We start from the raw sequence: 11,302 nt of genomic DNA, 5'->3' as shown, positions 1-11,302 counted from the left end.
ACAGTCCTAATCCACGCACGAGGAAGCAGTTGACCAAGATTAGAGCAGAAATCAATGAATTAGAAACCAGGAGTACAGTAGAGCAGATTAACAGAACTAGAAGCTGGTTCTTTGAGAGAATTAATAAAATTGACAGACCTCTGGCAAGACTTATCCAAAAGAATAGAGAAAGCCCCAAATTAATAAAATTATGAATGAAAAAGGAGAGGTCACAACCAACACCAATGAAATTGGAAGGATTATTAGAAACTTTTATCAACAGCTTTATGCCAATAAATTAAGCAATCTGGAAGAGATGGAGGCCTTCCTGGAAACCTATAAACTACAAAGACTGAAACAAGAAGAAATTGATTTTTTTAAACAGGCCAAATAAATATGAAGAGATTGAGTCAGTGATAAACAACCTTCCAAAAAACAAAACTCCAGGCCCAGAAGGTTTTTCTGGGGAATTCTACCAAACATTCAAAGAAGAAATAATACCTACTCTCCTAAAGCTATTTCAAACAATAGAAACAGAAGGAAAGCTACCAAACTCATTCTATGAGGCCAATATTACCTTGATCCCCAAACCAGGCAAAGACCCCAACAAAAAGGAGAATTACAGACCGAATTCCCTAATGAATATGGACGCCAAAATCCTCAACAAGATCCTGGCTAATAGAATCCAAACAGTACATTAAAAGGATTATCCATCATGACCAAGTGGGATTCATCCCTGGGATGCAAGGTGGTTCAACATTCACGAATCGATCAGCGTGATACATCATATCAACAAGAAAAGACTCAGGAACCATATGATCCTCTCAATTGATGCAGAAAAAGCATTTGACAAAATACAGCATCCTTTCCTGATTAAAATACTTCAGAGTGTAGGGATAGAGGGTACATTCCTCAATCTCATAAAAACCATCTATGAAAAGCCTACAGCAAATATCATTCTCAATGGGGATAAGCTGAAAGCCTTTCCCTTAAGATCAGGAACATGACAAGGATGCCTACTCTTGCCATTATTATTCAACATAGTACCAGAAGTCCTTGCAACAGCAATCAGACAACAAAAAGGGATAAAATGTATCCAAATTGGCAAAGAAGAAGTCAAACTGTCTCTCTTCGCAGATGATATGATACTCTATATGGAAAACCCAAAAGAAGCCACTCCCAAACTATTAGAAGTTATAGAGCAATTCAGTAATCTGGCGGGATACAAAATCAATGCTCAGAAATCAGTTGCATTTCTATACACGAACAATGAGACTGAAGAAAGAGAAATTAGGGAATCCATCCCATTTACAATAGCACCAAAAACAATACGTTACCTTGGAATTAACCAGAGAGGTAAAGGATCTATATTCTAGAAACTACAAATCACTCTTGAAAGACATTGAGAAAGAAACAAAAAGATGGAAAAATATTCCATGCTCATGGATCGGAAGAATTAACATAGTTAAAATGTCCATGCTACCCAGAGCAATCTACACTTTCAGTGCTATCCCGATCAAAATACCAATGACATTTTTCAAGGAACTGGAACAAATAGTCCTTAAATTTGTATGGAACCAGAAAAGGCCCTGAATCGCCAAGGAACGGTTGAAAAGGAAAAACAAAGCTGGGGGCATCACAATGCCGGATTTCAAGCTGTACTACAAAGCTGTGATCACAAAGACAGCATGGTACTGGCACAAAAACAGACACATACACCAATGGAACAGAATAGAGAACCCAGAAATGGACCCTTGGCTCTTTGGGCAACTAATCTTTGATAAAGCAGGAAAAAACATCCAGTGGAAAAATGACAGTCTCTTCAATAAATGGTGCTGGGAAAATTGGACAGCTACATGCAGAAAAAAGATAAACTCCAAATGGATGAAAGACCTCTATGTGAGACAGGAATCCATCAAAATCCTAGAGGAGAACATAGGCAGCAACTTCTACGACATCGGCCAAAGCAACCTTTTTCATGACACATCTCCAAAGGCAAGAGAAACAAAAGATAAAATGAACTTGTGGGACTTCATCAAGATAAAAACCTTCTGCACAGCCAAGGAAACAGTCAATAAAACTAAGAGGCAGCCCATGGAATGGGAGAAAATATTTGCAAATGACGCTACAGATAAAAGACTGGTATCCAGATCTACAAAGAACTTCTCAAACTCAATACACAAGAAACAAATAAACAAATCAAAAAATGGGCAGAAGATATGAACAGACACTTTTCCAATGAAGAGATACAAATGGCTAACAGACACATGAAAAAATGTTCAAAATCATTGGCCATCAGGGAAATTCAAATCAAAACCACACTAAGATACCACCTTACGCCAGTTAGAATGGCAAAAATTGACAAGGCAAGAAACAACAATTGCTGGAGAGGATGTGGAGAAATGGGATCCCTCCTACATTGTTGGTGGGAATGCAAGTTGGTACAGCCACTCTGGAAAACAGTGTGGAGGTCCCTTAAAAGGCTAAAAATTGAGCTACCCTATGACCCAGCCATTGCACTACTGGGTATTTATCCCAAAGATACAGACGTAGTGAAGAGAAGGGCCATATGCACCCGAATGTTCATAGCAGCATTGTCCACAATAGCTAAATCGTGGAAGAAACCGAGATGCCCTTCAACAGATGACTGGATTAAGAAGGTGTGGTCCATATATGCAATGGAATATTACTCAGCTATCAGAAAGAACGAGTTCTCAACATTTGCTGCATCATGGACAGCACTGGAGGAGATAATGCTAAGTGAAATAAGTGAAGCAGAGAAAGACAATTATCATACGATTTCTCTCATCTATGGAACATAAGAACTAGGAAGATGGGTAGGGGAAGAAAGGGATAAAGAAAGGGAGGGTAATCAGAAGGGGGAATGAAGCATGAGAGACTATGGACTCTGCGAAACAAACTGAGGGCTTCAGAGGGGAGGGGGTGGGGGAATGGGATAGGCTGGTGATGGGTAGTAAGGAGGGCATGTATTGCATGGTGCACTGGGTGTTATACGCAACTAATGGAACATCGAACTTTATATCAGAAACCAGGTATGTACTGTATGGTGACTAACATAATATAATAAAAAAACATTAAAATAAAAAAAATAATGTTTGAAACTAAGAATAAAACAACCCAATTTTTTAAATGTCAACATTTTGCCAGAGAAAATATATGGGTGGCAAAAAGCACCAAAAAAATGCTCATCATTATTAGTCATTATGGAAATGCAAATAAAATCACAATTTGAACATACTACACATTTATTAGAATTGTAGAAAAAAAGTAAAATCTGAAAATACCTAGTTCTGACAAAGAAATAATGCAAGTGGAACTCTCATTTGTTTCTTATATATTGCCAGTAAGAATGTAAAATGGTACAACCTCTTGTAAAATAATTTGTCAGTGTCTCATTAATTTAAACACTTAACATACCACCTAGAAATCTTACTCCTAGGTTTCCACTCAAGGGCATTGAAAACTTAACATTCACACAAAAATTTGTATGCACATATTTATAGCAGCTTTATTCATAATCACCAAAAACTGACATTTTGAATGGTAATGAATACCTCCAAATGATGAATGGATAAACAAACTGTGGTACATCCATGCAGTGAAATACTACTCAGAAATAAAAAGGAAAAAACTATTGATATACATAACATGGATGAATCCCAAATATATTATGCTAAATAAAAGAAGGCAGACTCAAAAGGCTATGTACTATATAATTCCATTTATATGACATTCTGGAAATGGCAAAACTATTGGTACAGAAAACAGTTCAGTGATTGCCTTGGCACAAGGTTTGGGGGTAGATGGGAGAGTTGACTAAATTAACTACATAAAACCATGAGGGAGTTTTATGAGATGACCAATGATGGAATTTGGGTTTATGTGTCTTGAGTGCAGTGATGATTACTGTATATATGACTGTATATATTTGTCAAATAGAACTAACTGCACTAAAAGGGTAAATTTCACTGAATATAAACTGTTTCCCACTATTAAAAAGATTTGGGGAAGGATTTCCATTTCTGAACCACCTTTCCATCCCTCCCCACATTCATAACTATAAAACCTAACAGTACTATATAAAATATGTTTTAAATCCTATCAAATCTTTGCTGAGCTTTCAAGAAAATAAAGAAACACTCAGTGGACAAAAAAGAAAAAGCTGAAAAACAGAACAACAATCAGTTACTAACACCATGTTTTTCAGGGAATGTTTGCTGATCTCAGTAAATAAGAGACTTCAGAAGACTATACTAGAACAGGAGGCAAACCCTTGACATACACATTGTAGGAAGTTGGAAATGAAATCATGACTAAAGCTTGTATCCTCAAAGGCCTACCTACACACTCAGCAAAAGAAAGGACAAGAAAATAATCTTCTCACTGACAGAGGAAAACAACGTGGGTATCTGTTTATGTTAGCCTGAGTTCTGGGAAAAAAATCTCCCTTGAAAATATATGACCACACCTTAACTCATGAATTTACACTTTGTACATGGTTTCAGAATAATAATTCTAAACCAAATAATTATAAGATGGTTCTAGGTTGGTACCTTCCTGGAGCACTTGATAAAATCAAACATAAATCGTCTCACAAAATAGACTGCACAGGATTTCCATATGTGAAGTACAGCTGAACATGAGCTGATAATCCAAAATTACAAAGCAACCACTTTGAGCAACAGTTACCAGAAACAAGAAATATCACACTAGACACCTCAATATTTTCAGATAACAGAATTTTTGGCTTAATAATACAATGTAAATATGCTAAAGAAGTTCAAAGAAATAAAATATAAAGTTGAAAACATGAGAAAGGAACAAGATGCTATCAGTGAAGGCAGATAAATTGGCAGAAACAAGGTATATAACTACAAAATATTTTTTGAAATAAAAAACTTAGATGTTTCAACAGTACCTTACACATCACAGAAGGAACAATTAGGAAACTTATGAGATGTGGAGCTAAAGAATTACCCAGAACACAGCTCAAAGAGACAGGGAGATAAACTAAAATAAAAGAGAGTTAAGAGATGTGGCAGATAGAATGAAAAAATAGGGGCACCTGGGTGTCTCAGTCAGTTAAGCAACCAGCTCTTGGTTTTGGCTCAGATTGTGATCTCGGGTCATGGGATCAAGCCCCGGGTTGGGCTTCACACTCAGTGTGGAGTCTTCTTGGGACTCTCTTTCCCTCTCCCTTTGCCCCTCCCCCCTCAAATAAATAAACAAATCTTAAAAAAAAAAAAGAAAAACATATAGCAGAAAGAATAAAGAAGTCATATTCAAAAAGATAATGGCTGAGTGATTTTTCCCAAGTTAATGAAAAAGTTTTAAGTTTAAGAGGGACAACAAATCTCGAACAGGATAAATAAAAATAAAAAAGGCAGTAAAATTTCAAAATACAAAATACAAAGAGAAGGCTTAAGAATAGCCAGGGAGAAAAAACATTGACAAAGAAGAGATATTAGACTAAAAGAAGGATTTTTAATAACAAAAATAGAAACCAAAATGGCTAAGATTCATCATCAAGGATAATGATAGCTACCTAAAACCGAATTGCCACAAATACTTTAGAAGCAGTTAGGCCAAAAAGAAGAAATAAAACACAAAACACATGCCTCAGCATAATTAGAAGACACAAGGTGCTACAAACTTCAAACCACTGTAAGTAGAAAAAATAGACACCAAATCCAAACAGATCAATTCTTCATGCTCCCTTGGCAAGCTTTGGAGAGTAAGGGCCATTCAGAAAAAAAGTATGGAAGAAAGAAGAGGGGAATGAGTGAAGCTCCTAAGATTTATCTAAAATCACTTCCACAAAAAGAGGGTCTACCCAACATTAGAAAAGACTGAAAAGGAGTTCTGGAATTCTAGGAAATGTAGTTGGGAGTCGACTCTACCATCTTTACAATTCCTGTAATGGCTGCTTCCTGGAAGGTGGTGTCACATTGAACCTCTTAGCTTCAGTATCTGGGACTCCAGGAAGGGGGTATTTCAAGCCCGATAGAATTATATACTTACTATCTCATTATTAGCCCTGTAGTCTCTGGCCAAGCTCACAGCAGAGATTTAAATGCTGTTCTTACAGCTTCAGCCCTGTGCAATTGCTAAGCCCATCTGAAGAAGGCAAGGGAGGAAATGATAACCTCTCCTCTGCCAGCACAGATATGCGGAATTAGTCTTGTTGATATGGACCTACTCTTTCCTGTGCTGCTTGTAAGTTCTGGATCTTGTTTGAATTCTCATTCTAAGAAACCAACTATAAGAAAAAGCTGATGAGACAAGGAGGAAATTTTGAACATGACTGGATAGCTGATTCAGTTCAGGAATTGTTCTGAATAAACATTTTTGCAAAGAAAACTTATTATCCATTGCATTTCCTGGGGTCCCATGTTGGACTAGTTCTCTCTGAACCCCTTGGGCTGAGGGTCAGGATGATTAGTTCTAGATAGGTTCTACCTTGGGGGTTGAGGGTTCTTTGTCTGACATAAGAGAGCAGGAAACATGAAAACACCCTGACCCTTAGGTCTTCCAAACAGCAATCTTGGGTGGGGAAAAGATTCTGCTTAGGAAATCTGAAACTAATTCAGAAATTCCAGGGCCATTTGCCAATGGACAGGTCTCCCTGAGGATCCTAGGCCTGGTCTGATCTGCTTAAACTCCTGAGACCTGGTCAGACTAAGGCAGACTGAAAGAATAGATTGTTCATCTGTTACAGTTAGTCTCCTATCAGTAACCAGTGAGAAGTAGCCTCTACCTCCCTGATGTTGAGAGCCTACTGGATATCCTACTATATCCGTGGGGGGGGGGAGGGGTGTGGTGTGAGAGAGACTGTGGAGAGTACAATAGAGTCAGAGGGAGCAGAGAATCAGGTCACACTATAAATGAGCAGCTAGTTTACAGCAGAACTTACTGCATCCTCACTGTGGGCCTGATATCAGCACAGCCAGTGTCCTCACCTGCAGATGCTGAAGCCCATGGAGAAGGTCAGTAAATATGTTCACTTCTCCTGTGCTGAAAGTTGGCATATCTCAGAGATGAACACTCACTGCCTCCCTCAGCAATCACCTATGTTCAGATTGCACCAGGGATCTGCACACAGTGACCATTGATAAGATGTCACAGATCTTGACTCAGTTTACTCTGCTTTACTGTGTTTCTTCTCTAGATGTCTAGCTGTGTCTCTGCTTGCCTAACTCTGCAGTTAATTGCGTCTTTCTCTGTGTCTCCCCTCTGTGTTTCCATCAGGCTCTAAGTCTGCCCACCTGCCCTTCTGGCTCTGGCTGAGGGACAGATGACTTGGATGAGAGGGCTGGTCTGGTTTTGAGATGACCTGTCTACAAGGCAGAAAGAACCCAGAGACCAGACCAGTTATTCTGAGTCACCTGGTTGAAAGAAGGTTCTAACCCCGTAGATTGGGGGATTGGTTCCATTTCATCCAAACACATGTGCCATTATGCTTATGTGGGCGTCTCAGTCTGTTTCCTATTTGGCTTTTCATCTTTCTCGGGACTTCTGTCTCTTTTTCTAGCTTGCTTTCTGCCTTCATCATGTCCTTCACCTCCCTCTCTCTAGATCCTCCCTTTCATCATTTCTACATCCTCTTTTAGCAGGAGTAGAAGAAAGAACACTGTCCCAGGAGCCAGAAAATTTCTTTTGGTTTTAATACTTTATATATAAGTGGCCTTAATCCACAGAGGTTTAAGGACATTAAAGACCATAATTAGAGTCTTGCCTCTATTCCTGTCTAGCTACTTGACAAGTCAGCTTGCTTATTCTTTTCTGAGACTCCATTTCCCCATCATATTTTTAAAGATTTTATTTATTTATTTGAGAAAGAGAGCACAGCAGAGGGAGAGGAAGAAGCAGGCTCCCTGCTCAGCAGGATGCGGGTTCGATGCCGGGCTCCATGCCAGGACCCCAGAATCATGATCTGAGCCGAAAGCAGACACTTAACCAGCTGAGCCACACAGGCAACCCTCCATTTCTCCATCTTAAAGTCCTGTTAGTGACACCTTTTTAGAGCACAAAGTTCCTCACAGATTGTTGTGAGGAGCATTTGAGAGAATCTAACCCATGGAGAGTCACAGAAATGGGAGGGATTGTTGCAATTATGTCTCTCACAATCTATTCTTGTCTCCTCTTATTTCTAACTTTCACTTTCCCTATTTGACTTTATCCTACGTTTTCTGCTCGTCTGCCTTTTTTTCCTCACAATTTATTTTTCTTCCTCCTTCCCCATTTGTGCTTTTCTCCCAATCCATTTGCCTGCATAAATAGTTTTCTTGTGTATCTGTGCATTTTTCTTTCCTGCTCCTTTGAGAAAAGATGGGTTAGGGTTTTCAAGGAGGTTTGTAAATATATTATAAAATGAGGTAAATAACATGAAGATTCAGGTTTTCTCATTTCCTCTAAGATCTGTAGAATAAATAAAATTAAAAGGAAGTAGGTCAAGGAGTCAGATATGGGACAGGAGTTTAATCTGCTATACAAAAGAATTTCCTGATCTAGAAAAGTTACTTTTTTAAAACCATCGTTTCTACCTAGGAATTTTCCATGGCAGTGGAATATTGGTTCAAGACCTTAAAAGATCTCTTACAGCATATGAGATGCAAAGAAGAAAAGATGGGAGAAAAGAGGTAAAGGAGAAGGTAATGAACATTTACTATGCAATTACTGTCTTTCAGTTACTTTAAGTGTTTTATCTCCTTTATCAGTTTATCTTTACACCATTCGACAAGCCAGAGAGGATATCCCAAAATACTATTAGTAAGTGGTAAAGCTGAGTTTAAGTACTGGTTTATCTAATTCCAAACCCTAAGCTTTTTCTACACATCTGCCATATATATGTGAGTTTCACATGTGGATGTTGGATCTCAAAAAGTGGCTATTTCACTTCTTTTTTTTTTTCCTAAAGATTTATTTATTTTAGAGAAAGAGAGAGTGGGGGGTGGGGGGTGCTCAGAGGGAGAGGGAAGAGAGAGAGAATCTCAAGCAGACTCCCAACTGAGCACGGAGCCCACCACAGGGCTCGATCCCAAGATCCTGAGATCATGACCAGAGCCGAAATCAAGAGTCGGATGCTTAACTGACTGATCCACCCAGGTGCCCCTATTTAACTTCTTAATACTATCTATATCATTGATCAACTAACTCTCTAGTCCACGACTTTCATATGTGACTATCTCATGTCCCTGTCTTTCTGTTTCTGATTATTTTTACAATCAGTGGAATTTTTCAAGACAATGTAAATGACATGTGGCTCACATTAACCATGGCTGCTAATCCTGCTTGAAAAGAGCCAGTCTAATGCTCAATTTTGCCCTCATCAATCACAAAGTCTGTATAATTTCCTACAAATAGCCAAACCCTTAATATTTAAGGATTAATCATTCTATGTGTAGATAAATTGGTCACCTTTTCATCTTGTTCTCCCTCTACATTTTAGGCTATTTGGGGTCAGGAGGCAGTTTTGGGAGGTTATTTAGGGACTTTTTTCAGAAATTGCTCAAATCCCCTTCTAAGAGTAGCCATTGTCAGGAGGAGGAATGTATTCTTGGCTTTATTTGATTTTTGTTTTATATATAGCTTTAATTGTTACTCTGGAGGGGAAACTGAATGACTACTAAGTGTTTTAGCAGAAAGGATAAGTGGATATGACATCCATATAGAAATAAGAAAATAGATTGAAATAAAGATCTAAAATAAGGTTATCTGTGCTGTCTCTCACTCCTGTGGATGCCAGAGAAATTTCATTGTAAATAGAGCTTGTGCTTTTGTCTTGTCCATAGTAGTACAGATGTGTCATGCCAAGCAAGGGCCCCCACACTGTCAGTCAGACCATCATTAAATATGAAGTGTAGTTTAGGGTCTCTCAATTGTAGAAATATGGAGACTTTACAATGGATCCAACTATAAGGGGGCAGAATCTATAATAGAGAAAAGGGAAAGAAACCACATTTACTTTGAAAAATGTCTAGATAACGTAATAGAAAATATTTTTATAATTAAAACAAATTTGTCTTTCACATAGTGAAGAAAAGATAGAACAAATTTCCATTTTTGCCAAGGTGAGGACAACATATATTGTTCCATAATAGATGTAGGTTAGATCTAGCCAGGCATTTGATATCAGTATTCCTTTTAATTCCCATAAAAAAATTACAAAGCTATTAGTTATTAATTCTACCATGGCCCAAAGACAGCAAATTAAGTATCCTAAAACCTATTCTCCTATGAGCCTAATGGTTAATTTTCACAATGACAGTTCGATATTTATTAAATTTGTAACATCTTATATGTAATTAAATGACTTCAGATATTTTCTATTTTGCATTTGTTTATGGGTCTGTCTTTATTTTTTTTAAATATTAACATCTAAGAAAATCATCTCAGAATATGGTTGTCTGAAGTTGATATATCTAAGAATTTTTAAATTTGTTGGACTTTGGTTAATTATACCATGAGTCTCACCCTTCTAAATCCTTTTTAATTCTTTGAGAGATATATTTTTAGACATCTCAAGATTCTTTTAGCCAAAGCCATTTCCAATTTAACTTCTCAATTCCAGTGGAATAGAAGCATCATGAGGACAATAATCTCGATCTCTTGCTATTTCCCAAGTGCCTGAAACAGGGCCTGGCCTATAATAGGGTCTTAATAAGTATTTGTTGAGTGAATGAATAAATTAGATATTTATTAAGTTGATTTATCCCTTTTTAATATTCTCAATATATTTTAATTACATACATATATAACTATATATTTATTAAACAAACTAGTACTATACAATGTTTGTTCAGTTTAAGAGGAGTATTTAAACACTAAGAGTAAGAAGGTATAATGGGTAAATGAGAAGTGTGTTTCTTTGGTGTACTTTATGACAGCTTAAATCATAGAATAATAATATTACACATAATATCACTTTCTACCTTGAAAATGTGTGTAAAGAAATATGTAAACGTAATGAATGCTGAGTTTTAAATAAATGAAAAGTAGAGAAAAACATTAAAAATAAATATTTTTTAGCTCTATCATCTATAAACAGCCATTCAACATTTTGGTGAACTTCTTTCCAATCTTTTATCAATGCAAAGGAAATTTTTTTTTTATTAATGTAGTGAGAGTACCAAATATACTGGCTCATATTTTGCTTTTTGTTTCACTTAAAATTATAATGTAAGTACTTCAACATTATTACACAGAGTTTGCAAACATAATGACTATATCATATTTCGTTAGTTTTCAATGATATAACCATTCCCATATTATAGCTTATTTTTTGCTATTATAAATAATGGTA

The sequence above is a fragment of the Ursus arctos genome, unplaced genomic scaffold (genome assembly GCF_023065955.2).
Source record: "Ursus arctos isolate Adak ecotype North America unplaced genomic scaffold, UrsArc2.0 scaffold_26, whole genome shotgun sequence".
NCBI lineage: Eukaryota > Metazoa > Chordata > Mammalia > Carnivora > Ursidae > Ursus > Ursus arctos.
This window is presented reverse-complemented; position numbering follows the sequence as displayed.